Source organism: Euprymna scolopes, chromosome 39 (genome assembly GCF_053919585.1).
Source record: "Euprymna scolopes isolate OS-2025 chromosome 39, ASM5391958v1, whole genome shotgun sequence".
Classification (NCBI taxonomy): Eukaryota; Metazoa; Mollusca; class Cephalopoda; order Sepiida; family Sepiolidae; genus Euprymna; species Euprymna scolopes.
Genome location: NC_136520.1, coordinates 5,533,976 through 5,553,750, shown reverse-complemented (window position 1 = coordinate 5,553,750; position 19,775 = coordinate 5,533,976). Strand labels below are relative to the sequence as shown.

The 19,775-nt window shown below is 30.1% G+C and overlaps 1 protein-coding gene and 1 long non-coding RNA gene across 2 annotated transcripts in view; one reads left to right on the top strand and one right to left on the bottom strand.

The window, feature by feature from the left end:
• The window catches only part of LOC145263640 (uncharacterized), a 417,445-nt gene that overhangs the window by 148,643 nt on the left and 249,027 nt on the right, over positions 1-19,775 (bottom strand). The gene's annotated exons all lie outside the window — the stretch shown is intronic.
• Positions 19,263-19,775, top strand: part of LOC145263638 (uncharacterized) — a 46,552-nt gene continuing 46,039 nt past the window's right edge. Inside the window, exon 1 of the mRNA XM_080120491.1 lies at positions 19,263-19,412. The gene's annotated coding sequence lies outside the window, so the exon portion shown is untranslated. The remainder of the gene's footprint in view (positions 19,413-19,775) is intronic.

Genomic DNA, 19,775 nt, shown 5'->3' with positions numbered 1-19,775 from the left:
AGTGAATGACATCCGCACTAATCATGAACACTACAATTTTCCCTACACTCTCTCTCTATATATATATATATTCCCCCACTAACCAACAATCACGAGGTTGTCTCCTCAGCAACCGACAAGACTAACATGTTTGTCAGTCGGTTTGCCTCAAACTCCATACTGGACCCTTCCAACCATCCCCTACCTGACTTTCCTATGCGGACAGACGCCACGCTAGACGATCTGAAAATCACCCCTGCTCAGATGCATGCCATCATAAAAAACCTTGATACTTCAAAAGCATGTGGACCCGATCTCATCCCAGCTGTGCTATTAAAAAAGTGCTCAGCCGAAGTAGCTCCAGTTCTCTCCAAACTCTACAACAAATGCCTTAATGAAGCTTGCTTTCCGGGCTGTTGGAAAACTGCTTCTGTTGTACCAGTATTTAAGAATTCTGGCGAAAGGATTGACCCATCAAATTATCACCCCATAAGCCTCCTCCCACTTTTTGCCAAAATATTTGAGACCTTAATTAACCAAGCTCTAGTTCATCACCTTACAGATGCTAAACTTCTGACAGACCAACAATATGGATTTAGACAAGCCCGTTCCACAGCAGACATCCTAACTGTAATCTCTGAACGTATATACCATTCACTGGACAAAGCGGGGGAGGGCAGAGTGGTAGCTCTAGATATATCTAAGGCTTTTGACAGGGTATGGCATGAGGGCCTCCTCAGGAAAATTAGATCATACGGTATCACTGGTAGAATACTTAACATAATTAAATCCTTCTTAGATAAGAGAAAAATCCAGGTAGTCCTCGACGGTCGCACATCTAAACAATATGATATAAATGCGGGGGTTCCCCAAGGTTCTATCCTTGGACCTCTATTGTCCCTGATATTCATAAATGACCTCTCTGACAAAATTGCCTCTAAGATGGGTATATATGCTGATGACACTACACTCTATGGCAGGCACGACAGGAAGACGAATGAACACATTTCCAAAGAAATGGCAGAAACACTAGAGGAAGACCTCCAATCTGTGGTGGAATGGGGACAAAAGTGGTTGGTCGCGTTCAATGCCGCCAAGACTAAACTAGTTTCATTCAATAATTACAAGAAACCCTCTCTACCACCTATAGGAATGGCCAACGACTCTTTATCTGAGAGTACATCTTTCAAACTCCTTGGCCTAACGTTCGCAGGAAACATGAGTTGGAACAATTACATTGAAGGTATTGCCAGGGCCGCTGCAAGAAAGGTGGGCTCTCTCTACCGTGCTAGACAACTACTAACACCCGAAAGTATCCTGTACCTCTATAAGGCCACCATTCGCCCATATATGGAGTATTGCTGTCACATTTGGGCTGGTGCATCTGCTACTAGTCTCTCGCTCCTTGACAAGGTTCAAAAGAGAGTCGCAAACCTGATAGGCCCTGAACTGGCATCTAAGCTTCAGCCTCTGTCCCATCGACGAAATGTTGCATCCCTCTGCCTTTTCTACAAGTATTTTAGTGGTGAATGCTCTGAACTTGTGCCCTCACGACGTGAGCACCCTCGACAAACCCGACAGGCTGCTAAATCCCACCCCCACACTGTAGAGATCCCTAGATGTAAAAGATCTTTTTACTCCAATAGTTTCTTCCCCAGAACCGCTAGACTCTGGAATTCGATTCCAGATCCCTGCTTCCCCAACAGTACTGACGTGCAGAAGTTCAAGTGTAACGTGAACCGACATTTTGCTGCCCTAATCCCTACATAGTACCCCAGTAGTTGTTGCCCCTGATAGTAGCCCCCTACACCAAAGTGGCAATTTGCCTTGTTTGGAGTGAAAATGTAATAATATATATATATATATATATATATATATATATATATATATATATATATATATATATATACTGTGTATTGTATTGTATTGTATTGTATTGTCTGTTTATCTGTTTTTCTTTGGAATTTTCATGAAACAAGAACCAAGTTTGCCCAGCTATATATATATATATACAGCTGGGCAAACTTGGGTCCTTGGACCGGAAAAATATCCAGTAAATAAAACGTTGTTTAGTAAATCGTTATTTTTTATTTATTTATTTATTTATTTTGCATTCCCATACAACCAAACATGGATATAAATATCACTAAAACCTCCGCTGGGTCATAAGCTTCATTTCGGTATCTTACTTGCCTGTGTGGGTTGCCTGTAGGCTGAGATAAACTGCGTCACACACACACACACACACACACACACACACACACACACACACACACACACACACACACTAGGAAAATTTATAATAAGATGTTGTTAAATTTAAAAAAAAAAAATCTGAACATATTGTATAGAGTATCAATTCACTGTTAAATTTTTTATTCATTAAAAAAGATTCTTTATTCTCTTCCATTTCAGGTTGTATTCTATTGAGGAGCATCCCGTTGCATATATTTGCAGCTATTGATGTAAATGAGATCAAAATGAATTTAGAAAAAGCCGCTCAACAATCAATCAAATTTCCATATAAGAATTATTGAAGGAGTAAAAAGCAACTACCGGCAATATTACTGTTTGTAGATTTTTCGAAAACTTTCGATTCCGTTCATAGAGAAAGGATGAAATATCTTGTTGACACATGGCGACACAAACTTCTTTGAAATAAAAGCTATCGTACTGCAGGGTGACACTCTGACTCCATTGTTATTTGTGATCTGTCTCGATTACATACTGAAACTGTCGATCAATATAGGAAAATACGGCCTAACATTGTCAACAAGCAGACGATATCCAACAAATGTTGTCAATTACGCTGATGATCTTACTTTGTTAGCTGATGATTAGGACAACAGCATATTATTTTCCTTGTTTTTATTCTCAGGCATATATGCATTGATATCTTATATGTTTTTATGTAGTGTGATGTGATTCTCGGTTGAGTGATTGTGTGTAAATACACAAAAGTTGCTACATCTATAAATATAAAAGCGAAAATGTATGTATGTATGTATGTATGTTATTTTTTTGTGTCAGGTCATGTCATATGCTACTGGTACCATGTAACCCAGTACTACCTGCCTCATGGTCGGGTCACCGGCGACTAAACTGGTTCCCCCACCAGCCTTTTTTGGTGAGGAGGGTGGCTAGTCTCCCTGAAGGATTAAAAACAAGACCTTCCAAAGGGCGAATGAACTCTTTTTCTGGGTCAACGACCAACTAGCACCGTGTATATTTGTGTGTGTGTATATGTGTGTTGGGGTGGAGAGGGCTCCCGTAAGCCGTAGTGAAGGCAACCTTTCTAGGAGATGCAAATCTCTGATTTAAAAAACCATAAAGTGGGAGACCAGTACCCGCATTAAGCTGGTCTGCAGTTTAATTTGTTGCTGGCTATCTTGCTCTTGCTTGTTGCTGGATCTCAACATTTTGAACCGAGAGAGAGAGACTTAGCTGTCGTACAAAGCTAAGACTCTGTAACATCATTTTTGTATAGATACTCCCTCACCCTCAGGCATTTGGACTCATGGATTTTAAATGTCTGAGGGAGTGTCACTCGTCTGACAAGACGTTGCAATCATCATGTATATGTGTTCGCTTTTTCTGTGTGTCTACAAAAGGCTTCTTTCAGAGAAGCGGTCGCTCGCTTCACAACTTTTTAAAACTTTTTATATCACATATAAATCGTAATATCCCACAGTTAACAACGAAGCTCGCCTGTCTATTTAATTTGCTCGATTTTGGGAAGATAAATATTCAATATTTGTCGCTCGCCGCATGTGGGTTAGTCTTTTTCCTATAACATCTTCGGGGGAAAAAACAAAAAGCGTTCAGCAGTTAATACTATCCCGCAGTCAAACCTGACCTCATTAAAACGAGCCCCTGCTAAATCCAACTAATTAAATAAATTCAAACATGTCTCCGTTAGCATTTCGCGGTGGGGCAATGGTTAACGTTGCACGTTTATTTATTTTTCATTTTTTTTGTTTTTTCACAGTTTAATTTACAACTTTGCCTCAACGGTTCAGGTTCGATCCTCATGCTTACTTTTTTTTAACCCCCCCCCCCACACACACACACCTCCAAACACCCGGCCAACGCCGGGTACCCCTCGCTAGTATACTATAAGAGATAGCTGTCACAATTGGACTGCATACAAACGCAACTAAAACAGAATATACGTCCTCCTGCCACCAAACCGGCCCAATTGAAACACTAGACAGAACACGACTCAAAGAAGTGGATGACTTTGAATATCTCGGCAAACACATTGCATCCACTAAAAAAAAGATGTCCACGTTTGAATAGCCAAGACTTGGAGTGAACTTAATCGATCGGCTGTAAGTTATATGGAAATCTGCCTTATCAAAACAGATCAAGAAAAACTTTTTTAGAGCCGTAGTTGAGACGGTGCTGCATTATGGTTCACTAGCATGGACTCTCGGTAAAAAAAACAAAAAACAAAAAAAAAAAAACTTAAAAGTAAGTTAGATGGAACTTACACTAAAATGCTCCGCGCAGCGTTAAACTTAAACTAGAAAACACACCCAACCATTAGCCGTCTGTATGGTCGTTTTGCTCATGATCTCTTCATTAATAGGAGGAAGAAGAAGACGATATGCCGGACATTGCTGCAGAAGAAAAGACGGGGTCATTAGTGATTTGGTACTGTGGAGGACTATGGAGGTGGTGGGTTCATCAGGTTTGTGTCTAACTCTCTGACTCCATAGAAATAAAGAAAAAAAAAACATATTTTAAGGGTGAATAAAAAAGGCAACTTTATTTACTATTTGGGAGGTATATAGAGAAGGTTCGTTTTGTGGCAGAAGAGAATGTTCGTGAATGTGTGTGAGAAAATAAACAGAAAGAATGTTAATTCGGTTATAATTATCGGTTTAGGTGGGAACGAAGTTGGTTTGAATTTACTTAGGTGTCTTCCTTTTCTGGTTTTCGTGAACGAAGCAGTGTTTAGTCATTCAAGGCGTTCGGGCCATAACGTGGGGCCAGTACGTCGTTTTTGACTTTCATAACCTTTTCGGGGCTCCTCCGGCCGCGTGGGAAAAACCCACCGTCCTTCCTTTTCTTCTTCTTCTTCAAAAACCCAAGAAAAAAACGCGCCAAAAACCAAACTTCCTTTTTCCACCGGAAGTCTCGCATCTTCCAGTCCGCAGTCAATTCTTATCAATTCCCACAGGATCTTAAACAAGGAACCGCTAATGTAGGAAGACCTTTCAAGACGTACACAAAATTATTGACAGAAGACACTGGCTTACAACTTGTAGATCTTTCTAAGATCATGGAAGATAGAGACCTATGGAGGGAAAGAGTTAATTTGGTCTGGGCAGTCCAGGAACAACAACATCACCTTCTGCCGAATTTCATTGGCTGAGAACTAAAAATAAATTCATGTTTTTTTTAATAGTTAAAAATATAACTTCAGTAAAGGTGTTTTCTTCACAAAATAATACATCTTTACCAGGATTAAAAATAAAATAATCGCTTCATGGAATTCCGTAAATAATGAATACTGAAATGTTCATTAAAATTGGTTCTTGAATTTTGGTGAATTTTGAGTGCAAGGAGTGGTCAAATGTGTAATGGGGATCGACCATTTCATTTTGTCATGTAAATTTTGTCCTATAAATTATTGTCACGCCGTTTATTTTCGGGTTAGGGTTGGGTTGCCTGCCTGGATACCGTTATGTTGTTTTATCAGGTGGCTGATACGGTTGCGTCAATAAAAATCGTCCTTTTATAATAAATGAGGATTGCAGTTAAAAAAAAAAAATAAATAATAATAATAATAATAATAATAATAATAATAATAATAATAATAATAATAATAATAATAATAATAATGAGAAGAAAAAGAAGAAGAAGGAGGAGGAGGAAGAAGAAAAGAAGCTCAGTAGCTAAACGCCAAGTTATAACTTGCTCAAAATACATAAACAATTTCATTTTATTATGTTATTCATTTATTTATGTTCATATATATATATATATATATATATATATATATATATATATATATATATATATATATATATATATATATATATATATATATATATATATATATATACGTATTACAGTTAAGTTTATCAAAATAATCCAAGATGGCAAAACTAAAGTATATTATAAATATTAAAGAATTAATATTTATAAAGTAATCTCAATCAGATGTAAAAGCTCAATAAAACCAAATAGGAGATAGAGCTTATAAAAGAACAAGTAGTTAATAAAACATGTTAAAAAACACTTTGAAAAAGAGTTAAAAACATATTTAATTTTAAAAAGGAAATACTAAATAAATGGATAGTCCTTAATCCGCGGAGTTTCGAAGAAATACTTTCTTTCTAATCAGAGGGTAGGATTTAGCAAAATGCGGGATTATTGCTTGCAAAAGTATTTGATGAAACTACAAGTAAGTCATAGATCTTACTTGGTAACAAATAGTGAAGAAAAAGGTGATTTCACTCTTTTTTTTTTTTTTTTTTTCATTTTTCTTAAACTTTTTCTTCTAGGGGATGGGACATCCAACCAGATGTCTGACATTTACCCCTATTTTAGTGAGTCCAACCAAGAGATCTTTTCAGGATTCTAGCCGTCCCTTTCAGTGCAATCGTTTGTATTTCACTTGCACTTAGTTCACCGGGTATGCTTGCTATGTACTTTTTAAAGTTCTTTTTCATAAGCCCAGTTGCTCCTATGATGACTGGTATGATTGAAACGTGAATGGATGGTCTGGTAAAGGGTAAAATATCCAATAATAAAATCCAAAAATCAAAATCCAAATAAATTGTTTTCATTTCCACAAGAAAAATCCAATGGAATCACGTAATTGGACCATCTTCCAATTACGCGATTCCATTGGATTTTATTTTGGTAATTAATTGGAGAGCAATACTTTAAATTTTTATTTTGGTAATTACAAAGCAGTATTTTACAAATTTTTTTTGGTCATATTATACTATCTTGGAATTTTGATTTTTGAAAATATATGAGACGTTCAAAATGTAATGCCTCTTATTTTTTTATTCTGTTGGAGTGGATCATAGATTATTAAAAGTGCACTGTTATGATGACTGAACTTATGTAGAATCTTCCTTTACCTTTTCTCAAGAATAACTAATAAATATTACACAATAAATATTTAATAATAGATATTTAATAATTAATATTAAACAATAAATATTGAATAATAAATATCAAATAATAAATATTGAATAATAAATATCAAATAATAAATATTGAATAATAAATATCAAATAATAAATATTGAATAATAAATATCAAATAATAAATATTGAATAATAAATATCAAATAAAAAATATCAAATAATAAATATCAAATAAAAAATATCAAATAAAAAATAACAGATAACCAATATTAAATAATAAATATTAATAAAAAATTTTAACTAATACATATTAACTAATAAATATTAATTAATAAATATCAAATAATAAATATTAAATAATAAATATCAAATAATAAATATTAAATAATAAATATTAAATAATAAATATTAAATAATAAATATTAAATAATAAATATTAAATAATAAATATCAAATAATAAATATCAAATAATAAATATTAAATAATAAATATTTAATAATAAATATCGAATAATAAATAATAAATAATAAATATTAAATAATAAATATCAAATAATAAATATTAAATAATAAATATTTAATAATAAATATTAAATAATAAATATTAAATAATAAATATCAAATAATAAATATCAAATAATAAATATCAAATAAAAATATCAAATAATAAATCTCAAATAATAAATATCGAATAATAAATATCGAATAATAAATATTAAATAATAAATATTTAATAATAAATATTTAATAATGAATATTAAATAATAAATATCAAATAATAAATATCAAATAATAAATATTAAATAATAAATATTAAATAATAAATATCAAATAATAAATATCAAATAAAGAATATCAAATAAAAAATATCAAATAAAAAATATTAAATAAAAAATATTCAATAATAAATATTAAATAATACATATCAAATAAAAAATATCAAATAAAAATATTAAATAATAAATATTAAATAATTAATATAAAATATTAAATAATAAATCTCAAATAATAAATATTAAATAATAAATATTAAATAATAAATATCAAATAATAAATATTAAATAATAAATATCAAATAATAAATATTAAATAATAAATATTACATAATAAATATCAAATAATAAATATTAAATAATAAATATTACATAATAAATATCAAATAATAAATATCAAATAATAAATATCAAATAATAAATATTAAATAATAAATATTAAATAATAAATATCAAATAATAAATATTAAATAATAAATATCAAATAATAAATATTAAATAATAAATATTACATAATAAATATCAAATAATAAATATTAAATAATAAATATTACATAATAAATATCAAATAATAAATATCAAATAATAAATATCAAATAATAAATATTAAATAATAAATATTAAATAATTAATATAAAATATTAAATAATAAATCTCAAATAATAAATATTAAATAATAAATATCAAATAATAAATATTAAATAATAAATATTACATAATAAATATCAAATAATAAATATTAAATAATAAATATCAAATAATAAATATTAAATAATAAATATTACATAATAAATATCAAATAATAAATATTAAATAATAAATATTACATAATAAATATCAAATAATAAATATCAAATAATAAATATCAAATAATAAATATTAAATAATAAATATCAAATAATAAATATCAAATAATAAATATTAAATAATAAATATCAAATAATAAATATTAAATAATAAATATCAAATAATAAATATTAAATAATAAATATTACATAATAAATATCAAATAATAAATATTAAATAATAAATATTACATAATAAATATCAAATAATAAATATCAAATAATAAATATCAAATAATAAATATTAAATAATAAATATTAAATAATTAATATAAAATATTAAATAATAAATCTCAAATAATAAATATTAAATAATAAATATCAAATAATAAATATCAAATAAAAAATATCAAATAATAAATCTCAAATAATAAATATCGAATAATAAATATTAAATAATAAATATTTAATAATAAATATTTAATAATAAATATTTAATAATAAATATTAAATAATAAATATCAAATAATAAATATTAAATAAAAAATATTTAATAATAAATATTAAATAATAAATATTAAATAGTAAATATCAAATAATAAATATCAAATAATAAATATCAAATAAAAAATATCAAATAATAAAAATCAAATAATAAATATCAAATAATAAATATTAAATAATAAATATTAAATAATAAATATTAAATAATAAAAATCAAATAATAAATATCAAATATAAATATTTAATAATAAATATCAAATAATAAATATCAAATAATAAATATCAAATAATAAATATCAAATAATACATATTAAATAATAAATATTAAATAATGAATATTAAATATTAAATAATAAATCTCAAATAATAAATATTAAATAATAAATATTAAATAATAAATATCAAATTATAAATATTAAATATTAAATAATAAATCTCAAAAAATAAAAAATAAATAATAAATAATAAATAATAAATATCAAATAATAAATATTTAATAATAAACATTTAATAATAAATATCAAATGATAAATATCAAATAATAAATATTAAATAATAAATATCAAATAATAAATATTAAATAATAAATTTTAAAAAATAAATATCAAATAATAAATATTAAATAATAAATATTAAAAAATAAAAAATAAATAATAAATAATAAATAATAAATATCAAATAATAAATATTTAATAATAAATATTTAATAATAAATATTAAATAATAAATATCAAATGATAAATATTAAATAATAAATATCAAATAATAAATATTAAATAATAAATTTTAAAAAATAAATATCAAATAATAAATATTAAATAATAAATATTAAAAAATAAAAAATAAATAATAAATAATAAATAATAAATATCAAATGATAAATATTTAATAATAAACATTTAATAATAAATATCAAATGATAAATATCAAATAATAAATATTAAATAATAAATATTTAATAATAAATATTTAATAATAAATATTTAATAATAAATATTTAATAATAAATATTAAATAATAAATATCAAATAATATCAAATAATAAATATTAAATAATAAATATTAAATAAAAAATATTAAATAATAATAAAAAAATATTAACTATTAAATAATCTATTATATAAAGCTTCTGGGTTTGTCCTTTACTCCTGATCTGAAATGGAACACGTACATCAAATCTGTTTCCAAGGTCGCTGGAAAGATGTCGGGATCCTTCTACCGCTCCAGAAGATATCTTACTACTGATGCAATTCTCTATCTATATAAAAGCCAAGTACATCCAAGGATGGAATACTGCTGCCATATCTCGGCAGGAGCTGCTAAAAACAGCCTATCCTGCCTTGACAGAGTACAAAATAGACTTTGTGGCTTAGTGGGGGATGCCCTTTTCTCTTCCCTGCAACCTCTCTCCCACAGAAGAGACGTTGCGAGCCTATCCTTGTTTTATCGTTATTTCCATGGCAGGTGCTCGTCTGACCTCCAATCTCTGGTCCCCCCCCTCGCCAATCTTTCACGAAAAACACCCCGTCTAGCTGAATCTACTGTCAAAAATTTCCCCCACTCTTTATCTGTGCCTAAATCAGAACGTAGATTCCATGAAAAAAGCTTCTTTCTTAGAACTGCACGCCTGTGGAACTCTGTTCCGTCTGCCTGCTTCCCACCTGACTACAACCTGGATATCTTCAAGTCCAATGTAAACAAATTCCTCATGAACCGTCCCCTTAAGTGAACACTTCATTAAATTTCCACACTAACGTACTGTACTTGCAATAACCCTTATCCCTGAGTGGCTTCCGGGCCTTGATAAGTGGTGACCACCGTGTAAAAAAAGAAAAAAAAAATATATCTCGCATTCGCTAACGGACATTATCTTTTTTTGATCGAGTTAAACAAAATTCCCTCCATGCCGTCTTCTCGGCTACTTGTTTGTCTTTTTCGTATAAATAAAGCAAAACCAAAACATTCCAATGCAAACGCCTGGCTTTCAGGCTGGTTAGTATCTGTTCTGTAATTGGTCGTTGGTCAATGGAGGAGAAACCATTCATAATGAAACAATTACTATTTATTTGGATACTACGAGAGTACCCCCTTTTTGAGGGAGCTGGTTTCCCTCCTTACATTAAAAACGACCTTGTGTCTAATTTACTTTAATGGGAGGTTTAAAAGTAACGCCATTTCTGCAAGTCATCTTTTGTTTTTGATTGACTAAATTTGAACACTTTAGACTTCCGGTTGCGTCATGGAGTAGCGGTAAGACGTCAGATTTTTTTTTACTTTCTTTTCCACCTACACGTCAAGGGTTCGAGCCTGCCTACTACAACTTTTTTTTTTTTTTTGCTCAACACACACGTTCAAACACCGGGCAACGCCGGACACCCAAGCAAGCATATAATAAATATTTAATAATAAAAAATAACTCATTAATTTGTAAAATGAGTAATATCAATAACTTTTCTAATAAATAATAACTAATAAATGGTAAGAAATGATAACAATAACAACAATAAATAATAATAATATTGATAATAAATAATAATAATAACAATAATGATAATAAGTCATATAAATAAATAATAAATAATAATAACAACAATAAATAATAATATTGATAATAAATAATAATAAAGAATAAGTAATATAAATAAATAATAATAATAATAACAACGATAAATAATAATAATAATAATAATAACAACAATAATAAAAGTAATAATAATATTGATAATAAATAATAATAATAACAACAATAATAAAAGTAATAATAAATCCTAATAATATATAATAAGTATAAGTAATAATAATACTGTTGTGGTGGCAACCACTTATTTGCATATGCGAATAACATAACACTATAAATGGCAAGCCTAGGTTGGCCTTGGTGTGTCTTACTCAAATGCCACCGGAAGTGACGCCGAAGAGCGTACATGTCCTCCCACCAAGACTCTCTGACTCGACACCGTCATTTGTACATATTGTAAATATACCTTTTCTTTAATACACTTATTATTGCGTTATCTTGTTGTTTGCGTCTTCATTGTATTTCCTTACTAATTATTGTTCAACCTTGCAACCGCAACAGTTGGCGACGAGATATGAAGCGTCAAATATAACAGTTTGACAAAGAACTATTTTAAAAAAAAAAAAAAAGAAAAAAAAGTACAACGCAAAGGTTGACCATTTTTTTTAAGGAATGCAAAGTGTTGACGAGCAAACGGATTTTACGCTAAAGAGAAGTTTCAACTCAAGTGAAAAAAAAAAAAACTCTAACGTGGCAAAAGCGACAATTTACGCCGTTTTCTGGGAATCCGACTTGCAAACGAATGTAAAAGTGAATTTTTGTTTTGTCGCTACACGACAAATCTTACTAAAGGACCAACTTGCAAACGAAAAGCGAACTTTGTTCTGTCGCAAAAACGACAGGTCAGACCCGTATTACGAAAAGCAAGGAAGTAACCTACAAAAAAAGTTCACCAGTGGATTCTAATTACTGTTCTCCATAAACAAAACAACAACTAAAGGACTTTTTAAGTAATGTTTTGGTTGACGTCGGTACTAAAAGGAAATACCACAGCTAAAACTAAAATTCAAGGAAAGGATTTTTTTTTTCTTGAAGTTGTCACTGAATAACGGATAATACAGTAAAACGTCACGGAAAAAAAAGGTAATCTCAATTTAAGAGGTATTTTAATTACTAAAATACTAGAGAAAAAAAAAACTCAAAGAACTAAATGTACTGCATACATTTATTCAATTGTGACTCGATTAAAAAAAAACAAAAAAAAAAAAACTTTTATTTTGTGGAAAGAGTTACTTATTAGTAAGTGCCTAAAAACGGAAAGCAATTCCATTTCGTGATTCCAGATAAACCTGTTTTATTTTTTTTTTTGCAGCGTGACTCGCAAAAAGAATATATTATTGCAAGCAGCGATATTATTATTGAAAACAGGAGCTTACAGCAATTTGCTTTTTTGTTGTAACCCAAACCGGTGTATATTGTACATGGTACAATATTTTTTTGTAACTACACACTAAAAAAAACAAAAAAAAAACATGGAAGACTTATCAAAAATGTTCATGCAATTTTTACAAGCACAGGCTGAGCAGGATGAACGCAGACAAGCTACACAAAACGAGCTTTTGCAAACACAAATACAGGCACAGGCTGACCGCGAGGAAAAGAGAGAGGACAGATTATTGAAATGGCAGCAGGAACAAGAAGAAAAGCAGAAAATGGCACAATTAAAGCAGAAAAAAACTGCAATTGGAACAGGAAGAAAGGCATAAGAAACTACAATTGGAATATGAAGAAAGACAAGATGAACGTTTTGCTAAAACACTGGAACTACTAAAGAGTAATCGAGAAAATGTCGATAGTGTTAATTTCTCCCATACAACTATTTTTAATAGCATGGACACATTTCATTATGTGCCTGAGGAAGAGAAGAATTTTGAAGCATACTACACAAGATACGAGGATGTTTTTCAACTGGACTGTAAAAATTGGCCAAATAGTCAGAAAGTGAGCCTCTTACTCAGAAAATTGGGTACATCAGAACACAGCAAATTCGTAGATTACATATTACCTAAAAAAACTGCGGAATTAGAGTTCATGGAAGCTGTAAAATTACTAAAAGAATTATTTAATCCAAATATATCTCTTTTTCATAAAAGATGGCTGTGCATGAATCTAAGAAAGATGGACAACCAAGATTATTTGACATACGCATCAGTTGTCAATAAAAACTGCGATAATTTTAAGCTTGCAGAACTAACGGTAGAAGATTTTAAATGTCTAATCTTCGCTCAAGAGTTAGTTTCCACGAAAAATGCAGAAATACGCAGACGAGTGTTGTCTAAGATGGAATCTGAGCAAGATTTAACCCTCCAGAAACTAGCAGAGGACTGTGAAAGGGCCATTACACTAAAAAAGGATTAAAAAAATATAGAAGAATCCGGAGTGGCATATGTAAGAAAAGTTAGAAAACCATACGCACCAACCAAGAACTTTACAAAGAAAAGCAATGGAACGGGATATTCCAAAGATAATAACCATAAATATAGTACAGAATATAACAAGCCTCTTCCTAGATATAACTGTAAGAGATGTGCAGAAAAGCATTGGGAATCAGATTGTCCTTATAAGAAGAAAAAATGCTACATTTGTAAGAAGGTGGGACACAAAAGCGATTGCTGCAGATATAAAGATTACACCAGAAAGAGAGTACAGCAAACAAAATCAAATACAAAATTAGACAAAGATCGGCGAAAATATGTAAAAGTGGAAATATTTAAAACATCAATAAAGTTACAACTCGACTCCGGCTCCGATGTTTCTATAATAAACCTGAATACGTGGAAAAAGTTGGGAAAACCGGCCATGATGAAAACTAGTAAAGCAGCCCGGACGGTAACTGGTGGTGGTATAAAATTTGAAGGAGAAGTTGTCCTCCCGATAAAATTGAAAGGGATTTCGAAGAAATTAAAAATGTTCGTACTAAAAAATAGTGAAAATCTGTTTGGAATAGATTTAATTGAGAAATTCGGACTATGGGATAAGCCAATCAATACATTCTGTAAAAAATTAGAATGTTCTTCTCCAACAACAGTAAATATAAAAGACGATTTAAAAGAATTATTTCCTGAGGCATTCACGACTAACTTAGGTCGCTGCAATAAATTCAAGGCCTCGTTTGAACTTAAAGAAAACGCCAGCCCAATTTTTAGAAAAAAAGCGAAATGTTCCGTTCGCTGGGTTGGAAAAGATTGATAAAGAATTAAATAGATTGGAACAGACGGGAATTCTATCAAAAATAGAACACAATGAGTGGGCAGCCCCCACCATATACGTAAAGAAAAAGAATGACGACGTTAGAGTGTGCGCAGACTTTTCGACCGGGGTCAACTCCCTATTAAAAGATCACCATTACCCCCTACCAAGCCCAGAGGAAATATTCACGAAGTTGAATGGGGGTAATATCTTCTCCAAGATAGACTTGAGCGACGCGTATTTGCAAATACCGGTCGAGGAGAATTGTTCAAAAATACTATGCATCAATACGCATAAGGGATTATACAAATACAACCGATTGCCTTTTGACATCAAAGTAGCGCCTGCCATCTTCAGCAAGCGATGGACACCATGCTAAGTGGTATTGAGTGCGCATGTGCATACCTGGACGACATTGTTGTCAGGAGCAAATCCCTAGAAGAACATAAGGAACATTTGAAACAAGTATTTACTCGAATACAAGAATTCGGCTTTAAAGTAAAAGAAAGTAAATGTGACTTTTTTATGAGCGAGATTAAGTATCTTGGACACATAATAAACAAACATGGACGACGTCCAGACCCAAACAGATCTGCGGCAATAAAAACTATGCCAGCACCCGATAATGTAACAACCTTGCAGAGTTTCTTAGGACTCGCAAATTATTACCAATCTTTTATTGAAGGAATGCATAACTTGCGAGCCCCCTTAAATAATCTGCTTAAAAAGGATACACCGTGGAACTGGACGCAAGAATGTCAAACCGCTTTTGACAAAATAAAGAGCGCACTAACATCCGAATTATTCTTAACGCACTTTAACACAAACTTAAAAATAGTCGTCGCTAGTGACGCTAGCTCCTACGGCTTAGGAGCATGCATTCAACATATTATGCCGGATGGGTCTAGAAAACCAATAGCGCACGCTTCGAGAACGCTGATACCAGCCGAAAGGGCATATTCACAAATCGAAAAAGAAGCGTTGAGCATAATCTTTGCCGTGACTAAATTTCACCGATATTTATATGGTAGACAATTCATACTTGAAACCGACCATAAACCGTTAGTCACGATCTATGGATCAAAAAAAGGATTGCCGGTATACACCGCAAATAGATTGCTGCGCTGGGGTACAATACTACTTAATTACGATTTCCAGCTACAACATCTAGCATCAAAAAAGATTTGCCATGCGGATGGACTGTCAAGACTGATACCACAGAAACACAATCTGGAAGAATCAGTCATTGCAGCAATTCGGACAAATGTTGAAGTAAAAAATATGGTAGCAAACATCATTAAGGAACTACCCGTAACTTTGTCGGACATTAAAAGGGAAGCCGAGAAAGACGAATATATAAAGGACATAAAAGAGAAAATTATAATGGACACAAAGGTGCAGGAAATTTTCTCCATATGTGACGATGTGTTACTGTACAGCGAGAGAGTGGTAATACCCAAAACATTGCAGAATAGGATGTTAAGAGATTTCCACACAGGACATCCGGGGATAAATCGAATGAAGTCGTTAATGAGAAGCTACGTGTACTGGCGTAACATGGACACTGACATAGCGACAACAATTGATAAATGTAAAGGATGCCAGTTAGCGGCAAAATCTCCACCTATAGTACACAAACCTTGGCTGAAAACCGACCAACCATGGTCGAGAATCCATATGGACTTCGCTGGTCCAGTAGGTGAAAACTATTATTTAATTGTAGTGGATAGTTTCACAAAATGGCCGGAGGTAATGCGTTGCAGGAATCCAACAATGAACAACTCAATAGGGTTCCTACACGAGTTGTTTGCAAGATTCGGTGTACCAGACACACTGGTCACTGACAACGGAACGCAGTTCACATCCGCAGAGTTTAAGGAATTTTGCGACACGTTCCGAGTGAAGCACATCACGACTCCGCCATATCATCCAAAGTCGAACGGCCTCGCGGTAAGGTTCGTGGACACGCTAAAACGAGCGTTAAAGAAATCCATTGGAACACCAACAGAAAAAGCTTTGCAACAATTCTTGCAAGTATATAGGATTACACCACATCCTAGTACACCATCAAACATATCACCAGCTGATCTAATGTTTGCCAGAAAGGTAAAATCAGCGTTTGACAAACTATTGCCAAGGCAGGCAATTATCCGAAACACTACACACATGAGAAGAAAGAAATATAACTCGGGAGATCGAGTATATTTTAAGTGCTACAGAAATAACACATCTTACTGGGAATGTGGAGTAGTGGATAAACGCATTGGTGATTGTACATACATGATTAAAGATCCACAGAATATACATAAAAGGCACCTAAATCAGATAAAAAAACGTCATATCCAAGATGATGATGATACGACAACAGTCGAAGAGGAGGACACCATAGATATCATATATGAATCTTTTAATTTGGAACCGCCTCAAAATGCACCTGAACCCCGAAGATCAGGTAGGAAAAGAAAAGTGAATGAACCATTAATGGTAAACCCCAAAAGAAAAAGATATTGAAATCTGTGTGACTTCAAATCTTGGGAGGGGAGTGTTGTGGTGGCAACCACTTATTTGCATATGCGAATAACATAACACTATAAATGGCAAGCCTAGGTTGGCCTTGGTGTGTCTTACTCAAATGCCACCGGAAGTGACGCCGAAGAGCGTACATGTCCTCCCACCAAGACTCTCTGACTCGACACCGTCATTTGTACATATTGTAAATATACCTTTTCTTTAATACACTTATTATTGCATTATCTTGTTGTTTGCGTCTTCATTGTATTTCCTTACTAATTATTGTTCAACCTTGCAACCACAACAAATACATAATAAGTATAATAAATAATAATAATAAATAAAAATAATAATAAATATTAATAATCATAGTAATGATAACAATAAAAATAAATAAAATAAATGATAATAATAATAATAAAAACAACAATAAAATAACAACAATAAAACAAGAACAATAATAAAAATAATAATAATAATAGCAACAATAACAATACTAACAAGAACGACAACAACAACAAGAATAAGAACAACAATAACAATAATAACAATAACAACAAAATAACAATAACAACAACAAAAGCAATAATAATAACAACAATAACAACAACAAAAACAACAATAATAATAACAAGAATAACAATAACAACAATAAAAACAATAATGACAACAATAACAACAACAAAAACAACAATAATAATAACAACAATAACAACAACTATAATAATAACAATAATAATAATAATGACAACAATAACAACGACAACAACAACAATAATAATAACAACAACAGCAAAAACAATAATAATATCAATAATAATAATAATAACAACAACAACAACAACAATAATAATAATAATATCAATAATAATAATAATAATAACAATAACAACAACAACAATAATAATATCAATAATAATAATAATAATAATAACAATAACAACAACAATAATAATATCAATAACAATAACAATAATAATAATAACAATAATGATAATAATAATAATAATAATAATAATAATAACAATAATGATAATAATAATAACAATAACAACAACAACAATAATAATATTAATAACAATAATAATAATAATAACAATAATGATAATAATAATAATGATAATAATAATAATAACAATAATAATAATAATGATAAATAATAATAATAATAATAATAATAATAACAAGAACAACAACAACAATAACAATAACAATAATAATAATAATAATAATAATAATAACAATAATAATAATAATGATAATAATAATAACAATAATAATAATAATGATAAATAATAATAATAATAACAACAATAATGATAAATAATAATAATAATAATAATAATAATAATAATAATAATAATAATAATAATAATAATAAAAATAATAATAATTGCATCAACAGAGACAAAAAATGATGATGGTAGAAAGGAAATTATGATCTAATAAATTTAGATAATTTTGACTCTTCATAAAATGGATCGAAGGACCAGGATATTAAGGCTCATGCACCACACAGTGATTTTTCTTTTTCTTATTTTCTTTTTCTTCATCCTCTTTTTCTTTTTCTTCCTTTTCTTCATCCCCTTTTTCTTTTTCTTCATACTCCTCCTCCTCCTCTTCTTCTTTTTCTTCTTCTTCTTCTTCTTCTTCTTCTTCTTCTTCTTCTTCTTCTTCTTCTCCGTCGTCGTCGTCGTCGGTGTCTTTGTTTTGGTTAAGAATAAACAAACATTCCGTTTGTTCTGTCGTTAAAAAAAAAGAGAAGATACAAATACGAAAGTGGAAAAAGCCCACGTTAAAATGCGTAGATGTTTTTTTTTTTTTTTTTTTTTTTTAAATCTTGTAAGACCGGTTGTTTTCATAGTCATGAAAAAACAACAAGAAGGAGACGGTGGAGGGGGAGGGGAGACTTGAAATTCAAGTGGACGGAAGAATTGGTTCGATCTACAAAAGACGGTAAGAAGGCCGATCGACATTTGAGGTAAGCAGAACGAATTCGATATTTCTGATTGATTATTTTCACGACATTTAATATTAATCGATATTTCTAAACCCATTCATGTGTTTAGCACTAGCTTATTTAATCTATCTATCTATCTATCTATCTATCTATCTGTCTGTCTGTCTGTTAATATCTATTTCAGTCTGTTTATATCTATCTATCTATCTATTTATCATCTGTTTTCTTTTTTTTTCTCTTTTTTTTTAAATGAAAACTTCCGTAACTATTGCAAATACGTTTCATTCATGGTGGAAAAAAAACAATATTTGTATGTCAATACTGAATATTTATTTTGTGGATTAATAATAATAAAAAAAAAACACTCCAGAAAGTTCTCAAACA